The sequence below is a fragment of the Octodon degus genome, unplaced genomic scaffold, assembly GCF_000260255.1.
Source record: "Octodon degus isolate 3935 unplaced genomic scaffold, OctDeg1.0 scaffold00215, whole genome shotgun sequence".
Lineage (NCBI taxonomy): Eukaryota > Metazoa > Chordata > Mammalia > Rodentia > Octodontidae > Octodon > Octodon degus.
In genome coordinates, this window is record NW_004524791.1 from 1,016,768 (window position 1) to 1,032,609 (window position 15,842).

Sequence of the window (15,842 nt, forward strand, 5' to 3'; positions counted from 1 at the left end):
CTACACTTGGGCTCCTCATATAAGAACAGCCAGGCGCTGCTTAGGCCTGAGGTGTGCCTGAGGTGCTTCGTTTAACGTTATAGCCTGAAGGTGCGTCCCTTTACCCACAGATGACCCGAGTTTGTTCTTCACGGCAGGGTAGTACTCCACATGTGCAAGGCCACATTTTCCTCATCTGTTCACCTGTGGCTGTTTCCACGATTTAGCTACCATGCTGCTGCTGCGGCTTACAACAGTCTTTACCTCTTTCAGGAAGGTAAGGAAAGGGGATATCTGGGGAAAATGAATTTCCAGTTTTAGGTTTTTGGGTTTTTTTGCAGAACCGGGAATTGAACTCAGATCGAACTCAGGTCTTTGCATTTGCCAGGCAAGCGCTTATTCTACTGAGCCGTCCTTTGTGAAGTGAGGTGGAGTCTCAGTGTTGATTTAATTTGCATTTCTCTAATGGCCAGTGGTATTGAATGCTTTCCATGTACTTATGAACGAGTACCATTAGTGCTTCTTCTGGAAGTTTCTATTCATTTCTCTTGCCAATTTCTTGACTGAGTCTTTTATTTTGGTAGGAGTTTATTTTATTTATTTTTTTTAATGTATTTGGTCCAGGATCTCACTATGCAGCTTGGACTTGTGGCGAGCCTCCTGTTTTAGCCTCCCTAGTGCTGGAATTCTGGGCGTGCACCACCATGCCTAGTCTTGGTGGCTGGTCCGACGTCCCGGGTGTGGAGCCAGCAGGGCATATGGTGCCAGGGATCGAACCCCAGGCCCTGCGCTTGCCTACACAGGTGCTTAGTCTGCTGAGCTATCTTGCCAGCCCATAAATTTTTGAATTCTTTATATATTCTAGGTATTAGTCCTCTATCCAAGGAATAACTGGCTTACTATTTTCTAGGGCGTCCCTTCACTCTGCCGGCTGTTCTCTTTGCTGAGCAGAAGATTGTCCGCGCGATGCCACCTGCCCAATTGTGGCACTTGCTCGCTCAGTGAGCGTGCTCTGCAGAAAATCCTTGCCTGAGTCCTCAAGGATGTTACCCATTTAATCTTCCAGCAGATTGTCTTTGTCTTAACATTTAGATCTTTCATTCTATTTTGATTTCAGCTTAGTACATGGCACAATATGCGGGTCCAGACTCAACCCTCTGTGTATAGATAGACGACCATCCCACATGATTTACTGAAGAGGCGATCTTCCCTCCAAGGTTTGTTTTGCATTTTGTTTGCCAATATCATTGAGGATTTTTGCATCTGTGTTTATTAAAGAGATTAGCCTGTAACTCTCTTACTCAGTTAAATTCATTCTTTTAAAAATGTGTTTTAATACAAGGTCTCACTACACAGACTGGACTTGTAATGATCCTCCTGTTTTCAGCCTCCCAAGTGCTGGGATTACAGGTGTGCACCACCACACCCAGTATCAATCTCTGTCTCAGCACATCTCGGGGTTGGGGCTGGCATAGCTTGTGGTGCCGGGGATCGAACCCCCATCCCTGTGTCTGCCTAAGCAGGTGCTTTAGTCCACTGAGCTATCTGGCTAGCCCTCAGTTAAATTCTTGACTGGCTTTGGAATCAGGGTAATGCCAGTGTCCAGGAATGGCTTTTGGAGTCCTGCTTCCCTTCCAATTTCATTGAAGAGTTTGAGGAGCGTTAGCTTTAGAACTTCCCTGAAGTTCTTAGTTTGACAGTGAATCTACTGGGATCTGGGCTTTTCTTAATTGGTAGGATTTTATTCCTGTTATTGGGTTTTCAGGGTTTTGAACTCTTCTGGATTTAGTTTTGGTAATTCATATGCATCTAGGAATCTATTTCTTTTGGATTCGCCAGTTTATTGGCATCCAGATGTGCAATGTAGTTGTTAATAACCTTACAAAAGAAGTGGGAAAAGCGGATCCACACAATAAGAAGTGAAATCCTTTGGACACTAGCATTCAGCGTTTGAGTGGTGTCTGTTGTGATTTCAGCTTTTTCAGCTCTACTTGTACCAATTTGGGTCTTTTCTTTTTGGGAAGGAAGATTGACTAAGCTTTTGTCTATTTTGTTTGTTCTTTCGAAGAACCAGCTCTTCAATTCACTGGTCCTCTGTATTATAAATTTAGTTTCCAGTTCATTGACTTCTGCTCTTGTCTTCATAATTTTCTTCCTTGTACTAGTTTTGAATTTGGGTTGTTCTTGCTTTCTAGGACCCTGATGTGAATCCTCAGGTTGGTTATTTGGACTCAGTCTGTTTTTGTGATGCAGGCATTCACAGCTATGAACCTCTCTCAGGACGGCTTCTGCCGCATCCGCAGGTTTTGGGATGGTGTCCGGGCATTGCTATTTAATTCTAGGAAATGCCTTATTTCTTCCTTGGTTTCTTCTGTGATGCAGTTTTTGTTTAAGAGTACACTAATTTCTATGTGCTTGCATGATTTCTGTAGGTTCTCTTGCCATTGAGTTCTAGTTCTTTTGCACTATGATCTGATAATATTCATAGTGTGATTTGACTCTTTTGTATCTACCTGAACATCCTTCATTGGCTGGTATGTGTTCTATCTTGGAGAAAGTTCTATGCGCTTTGAGAAGAATGTATCTTCTCTTGTTGTTGGGTAGAACACTTTGTAGATATCTACTAAGATCACTTGCTCAAAGGTTTGGTTCTACACTGCTATTTCTTAGTTGATTTTTTTCCTGTTGATCTATTTGTGATAGCAGGGTATTGAGTTCCCCCATTATAATTGTATTGATGGCTATTTGACTTTTGATATCCACTAGTGTTTGTTTTATGAAGCTGGGTACACCATCATCTAATACATGTATGTGTATAGTGTTATCTCTTCCTCTTGAATTTTTCCCTTAACTAATATTCTCTTCTTTGCCTCTTCTGGCCAGTTTTGGCTTAAAGTTTATTTTATCTGAAAATAGCCCAGTACCGCTGTTTGCTTTTGGGTTCCCACTGCATGGAATGCCATTTCCCATCCTGTGATGCTTAGCCTATGGACTTTGGGGGCTTATGTGTGTTTGAGATTTTGCTTCTTTTTTTTTGAGAAATAATAAATCTTTATTAAATGTTTCAGGGGAAACTAGATATTCACATGCAGAATAATGATTTTGAGTCTTCTCTCATGCCATGTATAAAAATCACATCAAATCAACTCAGAGATTTTGCTTCTTGATCCATTCTGCCAACCTGTGTCTTTTGATTGGTGAACGGAGACCATTAACACTGAGCATTATTACTGGTAGTTAGTACTATGTTTCTGCCACCAATTCCTTTTCTTTCCCTTCTACTTAACTGCTTGCCCTGCCTGGTATGGTTATTCTGCTGGATTATGAGACTGTTCGTCTTATTGTCTTCCTTTGAATATCCTTGAGAATTTTTTTTTGGAGTGTTTTTTTCTTTTCTTTTCGTTCAGTCCTAGGAATTGAACTCAGGACCTCATACTTGCCAGGCAAGCACTGTGCCACTGGACTCTATCCCCAGCCCTGGAGGGTTGACTTGCTAGTCATGAACTTCTTTCAGAAATGGACATAGTTCTTTCTTGCATGGAAATATCTTGTTTCTCTATCAATTTTGAAAGAGAATTTTGCTACCCACACTTTCAATAGAAATTTTAGTTTTGTGACTTTCTGCTTGGTCCCTTTTATGGGCTCTGGTTCGTTTCTATGCCTCTTATTTTGCACTTTGTTTAATTCTACTAGTTTTTAGCAGCATCTTCTGTAGACTTGCTTAGTAGGACCACTATCTGTTTAGTTATATAGTCTCTGAACTGGCAAGGCACCTCACTGGTGTGCTTTTCCATCTCTTCCATTGTCACTTCAGGTGATTGGGTGGTGTGGCTTTCGCTGTCCTGCCCCTCGCGCTCCCCGCATCAGCTCTGCGAGGCATTCTGTGGCCTTGCCTTCCCAAGTTTCTATTCTTGTTTGTTTTTCTGTGCTCAGGCTTGTGGGTTGTGTATAGTGGGAGATGTTGTTGCTACTGTGGAGACCTCTTTCTTTAGACCAGCTTCTCAGTAACGCCCTCAGGGCGTGGCCACAAGTCCCACCACTTCTATGAATGTGTGTGTGTGTGGCGGGGGCGGGGGGGAAGCTGCGGGGTATTTGGCTCAGTACCTAGTTCTCTGGGAAGGGATCACAGTACAGCTGATGACACCAAGGCCATCCAGATAGCGGCATTCAGGGGAACCAATCAATAGCACCGACTATGTCACCTTGGTTATAGAAATACAGTCAGCAACAATAATAGGGTCAAAGCAAACTGGATGTTGATGTACTCAAAGAGCCCATATTGTACATGCTTAACCACAGAAGAGACCTGTGAGTATAGTAGAGATACAAACTAAACATTGGCCTATAGTAAGTAGCTACTAAATGGAGCACTAACTGTAGCCGGCACTTATTCCCATGACCTATGATTAGCATTCAGCAGTAACAGCACATAGCTCACTATCTATAGATTCATAAAGCTTACTGGTTACATGAGGGAAGACAGTGGGTGCGGGCCACAGGGCCACGATAAAAGTAGATGGTGGATGATGAGGAGGAGACAAGAAAAGTGAGAGAAAGGATCCCATGAAGGAGTAAAAGGAAATTAACAGTATTAAGTAAAAGTAATAGAAAAGAACAAATAAATAACAGGAACAAAGAGAAGAGAGACAGCAAGCTAAAGAAAAAAGGAGAAAACAAAAGAAAGAAAAAACAAAAGGAAAAAGCAAAGAGGAAAACTCCAAACACCACAGAAAAATCAATAAAGGAGATTTAAAAAAACAAAACAAAAAAACAGGGCTCAAAAGTCCCTGTGCGTGTCCAAGTGAGCGGCTTCCGTCCAGGCCCGCAGCGCTCGGAGCGCAGCAAGTCTGGTCCCCTCCACCCAGCTCTTCTGCCTGTGGCTTTGTGAGGTGCGCGTGCTCCAGAGGCCCCTCTGTCCATCAGCCCTGGGCAGTGGCAGCTGTCCAAGCTGAGGCACGTCTCCACTCACGTGGGTAAGCAGGACAACCAGCAGGCCACGGGTCCCTGCTGGTGGTGGGAGGTAGGGCAGCAGCTCCAGCAGACCACTGGACTCAATGCCGTCATCTTCAGATCCAGCCACCTCTGAAAGCCACGGCCACCAAACCTGGCCTCCCACGTAGAATACAGGCCCCATGTCCTTCCTGGCTTGAACGTGAGCTTCCAGGGGATCGATGTCCAGCCCTCCTGCTCCCCCAGGCTGCCTGCCATGGCTTCTCTCGCCCAGAATCCCTCTAGCTGGCCGACACTGAAAGTCCTGAGGTGAAGCCCCAGGACAGGTGCTCTGTGGCTCTGTCCCACACGATCAACCCCTTCCTTAAGTGGCCGCACCAAGCTCTCTCTGAAAAATGCAGCTGATGCTGCACTACACTTCTGTAGCTATCCTGCTGTGAAAAAGTCACTCTTGGGGTAAAACCCCCCACTATTTTTTTGTGGTTCGCAACATCTGTGTGCTTCTTTGGAGCTAGCACTGCTGGCCCAGCTGTTACTCTTTCCTGGAGCTGCAAACTCTTTGGGGCTTACCTTCTCTCACATGCCATTGGCCCCATCAGTGGTCAGGCTGTCTGGTTTGTCATGGTCTCTGTGCCTGTGTGCTAAGAGGAACGAAAACGCGGAGTTGGCCAGGCGCTGGTTTGCTGAATCCACGGTGCAGAGCCTGGTGTGGCAGGGCCGCTGTCCCTGCCGTGAGCCAGTCAGCGTTGAAGGACTGTGTGACTGGCTTAGAGTAGTGACCAGGAGTGGCTGGGAGCTGAGGGTCAGCCGCGGCATGCACTGTAGCTAAACGGCCGAAGTCCTGTGGGCTCTGTGAACTCCCTGGACAGGGAGCGTGGCCCTGGAGAAGCCGCCAGCAGCCCCCTTGGCTGGCGCTACTTTGCTGAATCCATTCACAGGCGCTGTTGGTACGTGCCCCACACCCACTGCGTGTGGGCGTCTCAGCTCGGGCTCCCGCCCGCCTCCCCATCCCATCCCTTCTTCACCCCTGCCAGAGAGCTAGGGGTCGAGTCCTCGCTCCTGCTGCCTCTGGCCCCTGACGCCTCCCCTCAGTCTTGGACGGGTCCTGGCCACCAAGCTGAGCCTTGGGCAGGGTTCAGAGAGCCCTTTGGCCAAGCAGCCATCTTTTACTTCTCTCCACCTCTATAACTTTCAGGACAGAAACTTGAAGCTGCGGAGAAGTTCAGAGTGATGCCACCACCCCAGAGCGACGGTCCGCGGCCGTGACCACGTCACTGCGTTTGCTGTCTGTCGCTGCGCTCCCTGGCCCATTTGAAGGCAAGTTTCAGGGCCATCGATAGGCCTTCACACTGATGCTAGGAGTGTCAAGAAAGTTCAGTTCCTCCAGCCTCTGAGGGGCCAGGAAGGCGCTCTAAAGTGACCCAAAGTACCCTGAAGCACACAAGCGAGCAGCAAGCGGGTGACTTTCCCAGGGCAGCTTCTTCCTGCTCTTCCTCTTTGCCTCCACCCACATCTCTCAAAGAGAGGATTTTTTTCAGGTCCCACATTGGGCAGACACCAGATGGCATTTCATGTGCAACTCAGGTGCCCTTGTCACAGGTGTTCTTGGTCTGGGGTCCTGAGTCTGGGCACCCGGCCACCTGTGGCGCGTGGTGTGTTCCTCCCTCCTGGAATTGGCTGCTTCTTGTGTGTGACACCTCCTTAGGCCATGCCACACTAAGGCCACAATCCTCCAGCCCTGGTTCCAATTGATTATGTTGGTTAACCCTCTCAGGGACGTGGCCACGGTAGCCACGTAGCAGTAGTTGCTTGAGGCGGACAAATTGTAGGTGCACCTGATTTCCACAAAGCTGTGTAATAAAATGATTATTCCACTTTGTGGGCTCCCAGAAAAACAGGGACAAAGATGGCACCGGCAATCCCTTTGTTCTCCTGGGCTCGCGAGGGCCTGCAGCCTAACGTCGTACCGTTGCTGGTAGGAACCAGTTGGCATTGAAGGCTTGGCTGTGTACCCGGTAAGATGCTTCTCTGGCGTTGTGTGGTAGGTACAACAACAGCCTCAGGACAGCCTCCTACCTGGGTCCCAGGGATGCGACCTGAGGTGGCAAAGAGAGGTCTTTGAGGAGGTAGCAGAAGGATTTTGACCCAGGGACATGACCCGTGGGTTCCAAGTGTAGTCGTGTGTTTTAGTAAGAGGGAGCAGGGGAGATTTTACACAGAGGTAGGGAAGGTGGTGTGACCACGAGGTGGGCATTGGTGTGACAGGGCACAGCCAGGCAAAGCTGGCGGCCACCAGGAGCAGGAAGGGACAGGAAGCAGCTTCTCTCCGGAGCGCCCAGAGGAAGCGAGGCCCTGCTCACACCGTGATTTTGGCCCCGCGGCTGGGCTTTGGGCTTGTGGCTTTCAGGCCTGTGAGAGAACAGATGTGTGCTGTTGGAGCCACCCAGCCGGTGGTCCCTGTCACAGCAGCAGCAGGAAATGAATGTGGGTTGGCACAGTGGATCTTACCTTTATTCTCCAGGACAGTCCCTGATGCCCGGAAGGCTGGCCAGGCAGGTGAGCTGTGGGGTCCGTGGCTGCAGCGGCCAGGCTCTTAGCCCTTGTGCTCTGTCATGGATTTTGCTTCAGCCTGAGGCCTGGGAGACAAGGCCCTGCGTGGGCAGCGGTGAGAGGCGGGAGGCGGCGGTGCTCGGGCTCTGCCCCGGAGGGGCCTGGGCAGGAGGAGTTGCAGATGGCAGTCTGGGGTACACAGAGACACTGTCGATCTGCAAGTAAGCCCGGTTGAGGAACAAATCCCTTGGGGGAGCAGTGATCAGCAGCTTCTCTTAGAGCAGATTAAGACAAGATGGAGAGGTGGGGCTGGCCCACAGCAGAGGGCATAAGGGAGAAAGCGAGGGCCTTGTAGGCCAGGGGGCACTGCCAGTGTGTCTTTGTACAGAGAGAGTGGTGCCCCACCCCAAGGGAATAAGAGCTGGTGAACACTTTGGCGTGCTCAACTCCATGGAAAGTGTTGGAATGAAGGCGTCGAGAACTGGAGTTGTCACCGCCGCATGGACGAGTCAGGCCAGGTGAGGTCCTACTGCAGTCGTACTCAGAGGCCTAGCGCGACGGGCGGCTGCCTGTGCAAGGCTCCTGCAGCTGGGGCCGGCTGCTGCGCTCTCCCTGTGAGCTGGAGCACTCGGTCTCCTCAGCCGGTGCGGCAGGAGAACAGGGCCTGTGGTCAGCTGGGCTTCTTCCTGCCAGCTCCCGAGTGACTCACGTTGCCTCTTTTAGGCTGTTTGTTAACTTGAGAGGTGGACAAAGACCTGAGAGACAGAGAGGTCTGTGTGGGGAGCTCGGGGGCCGTCAGAATGAGGCTCTGCACTGATTTAAATTCCCAGTTGTACTGAGAAACAAAGGCGCTGTGGCGTGCCGAGCGCGGCGCACAGCTTAGATTAGAGGCCTGAGGAGAGTTATGCCGACTGTGGAGCTAATCACATGCCAGGATGCTGCCGCGCGCCTCTCTGGTGAGCCTTGCCCCACCTGAGCCAGCAGCACAGCCCCTTTCAAGGTGTCCCAGCGCCTCAGGGGCAGCCTCCTTCTGCACCCTGAGCTGGCCTGGGCAGATGCTAACCTCTGGGAGCTGCACAGAGCCCCACGGTTCATTGTTGCTCTGACAACACACTGAGGCTGGGGACTTCATAAGGAAAAACATTCATGCAGCTCCGAGTGTTGGCCACTGGGGGCCCAAAGTGTCGGGAGCTCGATCCCGCGTGCGGGGCTGGGCAAGGCGGCTCTGGGAGCAGGAGCAGGGTGCTCCTGAGGCAAGCCACATGAAAGCTGCTTCAGTCCAGAGAATGCCACGCCCTGAGGCAACCTGAGCAATGGGCTGCTGGGCGAAGAGGGTGTCACGTGATACCAACCTGCCAAGTGTGTAGATGAATGAACCATAGCGGTCGAGCAGTTCCTTGCCGCCCACCTAGAGAGGGGGCTCCCCCTGACCTCAGATTTCTGACTGTTACCCTTACTTCTCCACCCTCTCCCAGTCTTCCCCTGGGAACTTAGAGAGCCATGTGTACTGCAGCACCAGACAGCAAGGTGCTGGCTCTGGTTAGCACCTGTGGCAGCGGCATCAGGGTGGAGGCCCTGTAACAGGGAAGGCCATGTGGGAGGCAGGGAGCTGCGAGCAGGGGCGCCAGGCCTGGTCCGCACCACAGCCTCTTTGGAGAACTGAACCAGGTGCCCGGGGAGCCATTTTCTCTTTCAAGGGCAGGGTCTCAGTGGCCTGATGACACCCCATGGCCCTGCTTCTGAAAGGTCTCCCTGCCTTTTGATGTCACCACGTGTGGTGGCCAGCTGATGCTGGAGACTGACTGCACAGGCGGAGCTGGAGCAAGGCCATCCCCGAGAACCAAGAGTGCCCAAGGTGAGCCACATGAACATGCTGCTCCACCTCTGAGGCCACAAAGTGCCTGAGGCTGCCACGCACACGGGTTGCTGGGCAGAGTGGTGTCACGTGACACCCACCTGCCAGATGTAGAAACAGATGCGCGTGGTGGCGGAGCAGTTCCTTCCTCTCATCCAGAGGCAGGGCCGCACCTGACCCCAGCTTCCTGTATTCCGGCTCTCACCTTTATTTCTCCATCCTGCCCCTGTCTTCTCCTCAGGGACTTTGAGAGCTGCACAGGATATGGCAGCCATGCTGGGACTGCGCTCTGGACACATGGACTTTAGGGGATGGCCTGTGTCTCAGTCCTGGCACCCCGCCTTGACCTATCCCAACCCAAGCTTTTCTGACCATGGGGTCTGGGGAGCACGGAGCAGCAGTGGCGTATTTGGTGAGTGTCCCTGTGCCTGCTGTCTCCATGTCAGTGAGGGGCAGAGTACTGTCCAGTAGACCTGAGTTAAGGATGACCCAGAGAGGACAAAGCCATTTCACCCCGGGAATGCCCAGCCTTGAGGGGAAGGTCGCAGAACCCTGAGAACACTGCACTCCAGCGCCGTGAATCCCCATGGCAGCCTTTTCTGTCAGTCAGAGCATGTCGGTTAGGCAGTGAGCGCTGAGCCTGTCAGCATGAACCTAGCAGGTCCCAGATCCCAGGGTGGCCTCCTAGCAGTGAGCTTGGCTACAGGGACTCAGGACAGTGCCAAGGGTGTGACCCTCTGACTGTGGCATGTCCATCTGCCTCCAAGCAGAGCCCATCACTCATGATTGTGGGCTCCCTATGTCATTTTTCTCTGTAGGCTGTGGGTGCCGCCAGCTTCGCAGATGCCACTGTGGGCTGGGTCAGCAGTGTCTGCTGAGATGTGTTGGGCCTCAGGACTAGGCAGGTATCTATCTATCTATCTATCTATCTATCTATCTATCTATCTATCTATCTGTTCATTTATCATTTAGTCATTCATTTTATCTATCCCCACTCTCTCTTTTTTTTCAGATGTATTTAGTACAGGGTCTACAGGGTCTACAGGGTTTCACTATGTAGATCAGACTTATAGTGATCCTCCTGTTTGCAGCCTCCCGAGTGCTGGGATTACAGGTGTGCACCACCACGCCCAGTCTCAATCGCAGTCTTTGTGCGCCCTGGGGGTGGGGCCGCCATGGCTTGTTGGTGCTGGGGATCAAACCCTGGTCCCTACGCTCTGCCTAAGCAGGTGCTTTAGTCCACTGAGCTATCTGGCCAGCCCCTATCCCCACTCTCTTCTACTTATCCATCCATCCATCCATCATCCATTATGCACCCACTCATCCATCTATCATCCATCCATCATCCATCCATCCATCCATCCATCCTCCATCCATCCATCCATCCATCCATCCATCCATCCATCCATCCTCCATCCATCCATATATCCTTCTTCATGCCTACCATCTGTCAATCCTACTATGGGCTGTGGCTTGGGGAGGGGAGTATAGACACAGCTGTAGTGGTGAGGGGCAGGGGAAATCCAGGCCAGAGACTGCAGGGAGAGTTACCACTGTCCAAAGCCCAGCCATTGAAGGGGAAGTCAAGACCAAGCACATTTAGGAGGAATATGGGAACAGCCGGCAGCTGGTCGGGCCAAGAACCTCTGGTAGCAGCAGGCAGGGTTCACGAACCCTGGGAACGGCAGCACTTGCGTGTGAGCAGGGAGGCTATGAAGCAGCTAAGAAGGGAACCAGGGCCTCAGGAACCTTCTGCATGAGGCCAGAAAGGACCTGGGTCCCCGTTCGCTGAAGTGTGAAGTGGGGAGCTGAAGGCCAGTAACTGGGCGGGAGGCCAAGGTCAGAGCAGGTGCTCCAGGCTGCTCAGAGGCCAGGAACGCAGCTGGTGCCCCTCTACCCTTTGGCAAGGTCGGGCATGAGTGCAGGGGCTTCTCGGATGGAGCTCTGTCTCAGAGGGCAGCTGGGGCCTGTAGTGCCGCCTTGGGGAGGACACATGCAAGCACGGCCTGACCATGCCCAAGGGGTGGGCCAGGCTGAGAAGCAAGGATGGCACTGGGGTCCCGCAGCTCCACACGCCTTGGCCTCGCACGTGCAGGCCCTGGGCACAGTCAGACAGGAGGGAGCGGTGTGAGCGGGGTGGAGGGGATGCCTCTGTGGAGGCCAGGCTGTACACCATGTTTGTGGAGGTCCTGGCCAGCCACAGCTGGAGGCCTGAGGTCCTGGCCTCTCTGGATGTGCAGTGGGGCCCAGCGTCCACACTGAGGCCCATCCCAGGTGACATTGTAAGCAGCCAGCTGGGCAATGCTGGCCCTGTGGGGAGACTGCAGGTGAGTCAGTCTCAGGAGGCTGGACCCACACAGGCTTCCTGCTAGAGCAGAGGCTGCTTCCCAGGAATGCAGAGCGGGCCACGGGACACTCTGGGCCTAGGGCGAGGCCTGGGGCAGGGCAGGCAGCACATCTGGTGGCTGCAGTGGTGCCTGTCCCCTGGGCCGCACACTGCAGATGGCTTTAAGGTACCAGCGCTGGGTTTCTTCTCCCTCCTCTGTCCCCACCCACTGTGCTCCCTGCTCTTTCCTTGGCCGGCACCATCACCAGCCCCATGACATCCCCTGGACGCTGGAAGAGGCTCCCCCTGGGAAGCTGAACTTCACACGGTGCCCCGTGGCTGCACCGAGGCACGCAGACCACGGCTTGACAAGTCAACTGTGTCTTCTGCATAGAGCGAGATGCCCGGGCTGCTGTCCAAGCAGCAGGTTGCGTCTCAGCTCCACTTTAGCACCCTGCTTTGTGCAGTGCACAAGCCCTACTGCCGGATGTGGCAGTCCTCCATGGAGCCCGAGGCACTGGCCCTGGAAACTCAGGGTGTGACCTCCCGCCAGCTGCAGCTAGGGCCCCTGCACGCCTGCATTGCCCAAGTGTAGATGGGAAGACAGTTGCAAGGAAAACCAAGGACACGGGATTGAATACCCTAGAACAAAAGTTGTAGGTGGTGTCTCTTCTCAAATAAGCCAAATTTATGTCAGGAAAATTTCATGGCTGCCCTCCGGTGGCCTGGGGCCCTGAGCCACCTGCTGTGTGTGCTGCACTTTAAAAGTGTCCTTCCCACGCCACAGCTTGAGCTGTGACACCTGGTGCCTGAGCTGTCTCACAAGCCACTGGGACTCGACGGGGTCTTCCAGCCTTTGTCTCTCTGACATTCTTCTTTCTCCAGGGGAAGAGTACACAGACCACTAATGGTGCTACAGTGGTGGTGCTGTCTTTTAAAAAATTGGAATCTATGGGGGGCTGGAGCATGCCTGAGATCCTAGCGTCCAGGGAGCTGAGGCAGGCAGCTTGCTTCAAGTTTGAGGCCAGACTGGAAATTACGAATCTAGCTGCAGAGGGAAAAACTCAGGAGAGCACTTGCCCTTATGCTTTGAGTTCACAGATGAGGGACAAGGGAGCCACGCCCTCCTGCTCCAGCTCCACCCACAGCCACATGTGGCCCAGCCCTAGCTGCTGGCAAAGCGCCCATGTGCCCTGCGGAGGCGCCCCTCCTGCATCTCCCCATCACCTCTGGCCTCTGCCTGGGGCTCAGTCTGGACCCAGTCCAGGGGGCCTCAGGGCTCTCAGGATAAAGCCCAAGTGTGAGGTTCGAGGCTCCTGATTGCGGCCGCCACCCCGGGCTGGTGCCGAGGACACCAGACACATGCCTCTTGGGCCTAGCAGTCACTCTGAGCCTGTAAAGTGCAAAGCATAGCAGCAAAAGCCACTTCAAAGAGCTGTTCAGCCACCAAGCTGAGGGGCCACTATACACAGTGGCCCCCGCACACAGCCCAGGGCCACTACAGGGAAAAAGACTGCTCCACCATGTTTCTTGTCCCTTTTTATTTTTATTTTTTGTGGAACTGGGAGCTGAACACAAGCCTTTGCACGAAGCCACATGTGTAGCTCGCTCTTTGTTTTTTATTTTGAGACAGGGCCTCTGTCACTAAGTTGCCCACACCGGGCTTAGACCCGAGCCCTCCTGTCTCAGCCTCCCGGGGTGTGCCTCCACACCCCGACTGTTCTGTGTCCTTGCAGGAGTTTCAGCATCCCGTCAGCATCCGGGTTGCGGTGGGTCAGTGAGAGGAGCTCGTACTGGTTTTTAAGGAAAAGTACGTAGAAAAGTATGTAGAAATGTGAGAGGCGTGCAGAATGCACACATGCGCGCTGCAGCAATGTGGACTGGAGAAGCGCGGAAGACACAAAGTGTCCACCATTTTGGAAGTCCCAAGTGAGGGCTAACCGACCCCAGTGGTTTTTATGCCTCCTCCCCAGATGTGCGTGTGTGTGTGTGTGTGTGTGTGTGTGCTCGCACATGCACATTTTTTTCCGCATAAAATAGGGTCATACACTGGGTTGGTTGGGATGGTACATGGCATAATTCCAGCGTTCTTGGAGGCTGAGGCAGGGGGTTGAAAGTTCAGGCCCAGCCTGGGAAGCTTAGGAAGACCCTGTCCCCCGCCCCCCAGGAAAGTACTGGGGATGCAGCTCAGGACAAAGGCCCTGGGTTCAATCTCCAGCACCAAAAAGTGAAAGTGTGTGTGCGCGTGTGTGCGCATGTGTATGCGTGTGATGACACCAGGTACATGGGCCTGCACCTCGCCCGGCCTGGCGGTGCCCTCGGGAGTCATGTGTCACAGGCTAGGCGCGGGGTGGGGGCAGTGAGGTGGGGCTGTCACTGTCCTTGGTGCTTGCGCCTCAGTTTCCTACAGGGCCCAGACAGAGCCAGCAGAGGTGCTCGCTGCCTGGGGCTGGGTCTCCTCGGGCAGCGCCAAGGTTCCCTGCCCTATGTGTTGTTAGTGAGGGGTCTAGAAGAGGCAGAGTGGGAGAGGCCTTCTGGATCTGAATTAAAACAGTTATTTTGCAAAAGTACAAACCCAAAAAGCTAGTTTTGAGGTGCATTGCAGTGGTGGAGCTGAGTTCCCTAAAACACTCCGTGGCGGTTTGTGGGGGAGATCACAGCCATGTTATGAAAGTCCTGGAGAGTGTGCTCCAGGGCGACACAGAAGCCCAGCCGGAGCCCGCGGGGAGTGGTGATGTCACAACACCCCGCTCAGGCTGCGCTGGGCCTGGGCCTCACCTTGCACGCCGGGCCAGCCTGGAGCAGCACAACCCCACAGTCCGGGCCTTGTGCATGCTGAGCACCTGGGCTCTCAGGGAGCGCCTCACTTTGATTAAGAAGGGGAAAAGTCCCCCCACTTCCTCAATTGCCATGACTCTTGCCCCACTGGGAGTGATGGAGGCTGGGTAAAAATAGATGCAGTCATGATTTGTTGCTGAGCAAGTCCCTGCTGGGCCACACTCTGGGTGCAGAGCCCTGCTTCCCCCATCTCAGCTCAGCCGGGCCTGACAGTGCCCTCTCTCCTGGCAGGTCCTGCTCTGGATGCTGCGGGTGCTCTAGTGCCCTTTGCTCTTGTGCTTGGGACTGCAGGGAGGGGCTACAGGGCTCTCACCACAGGGACAGCCGGGTTGCCTGTGCACTGGCACTGCCTGGGCCCAGGGCCCTGACACGCGGCTTCCTGCCGTGCAGCCACAGCCCCAGCAACCTGCTGACGGGGTGTCTGGCCATGCTGTGGTCACCACGACACAGCTGAGGCCTCAGATGCCACTGCAAGCAGGGGGCCGCTGACCAGGTGGGCTGGGGTGCCTGGCAGCACCTTTCGGTTGTGGGTCCTCTGGGGATGAGTCCTGGCTGTGCAAGGAGCAGGGTGGGGGCTGAGGTAGGGCTTGGGGGGAAAGGACCTGGAGGGTTGGGAGGTCAGAGGTGGGCTTGGCCCAGGGTCGGGGTGCAGAGCCGCAGGGAGCAGGGCTTCTGGGGAGACCCTGCCCAGGTCTGTAGCGCAGCTCCCTGGGAGGCGGCCAGGCCTCTGCTCCACACTGCGATGTTTTACTCATGCAGACACGAGTTGCTTTGGGGGCTCCAACCCTGGGTGCTGCTCAGCCTCGAGAGATGCCCCGACCTCTGTGACAAGGCAAATGCTGAACACCAGCATGGCCAGACCAGAAGCCGCTGCTGCTGCAGCGACTGAGTGCCCAGTCTTCAGCAGGACCACGCTGTCACTGCTCTACGCTGACGAGGTCGTGGCAGCGGCTGGTGCCGCTGTCACAGAGCGCCTGGCTCTTTCACAATAAGCACGTGGTGTCCACATGGCTCCCCGGACACAGTGGGCTGTGCCTTGCTTGCTGCTTATTCTTTCTTGTGGGGGCTTCCCATCCCGGGGCGTGCTGCTCCTGGAGGGCCCGATGAGCCAGCCCTGGTTCCAATTGTCACCCTGTAAACACGTGCATCAGCTGTCAGCGTGGCGCTGGGTTTAGAGGAGACACATCTGCGCATGTCACAGGGGCCCAGACACCCGTGACTGGCAGAAGAGCAAAGTTACAACCTGAGATGGAGAAGTGGGCTTCGCGGGTGCGAGCGGCAGGACCCCTTCAGGGCGGGGTCTCCAGGGGCCTGTCCATCAGCTGGGACGGGAAAAGGAGGGCG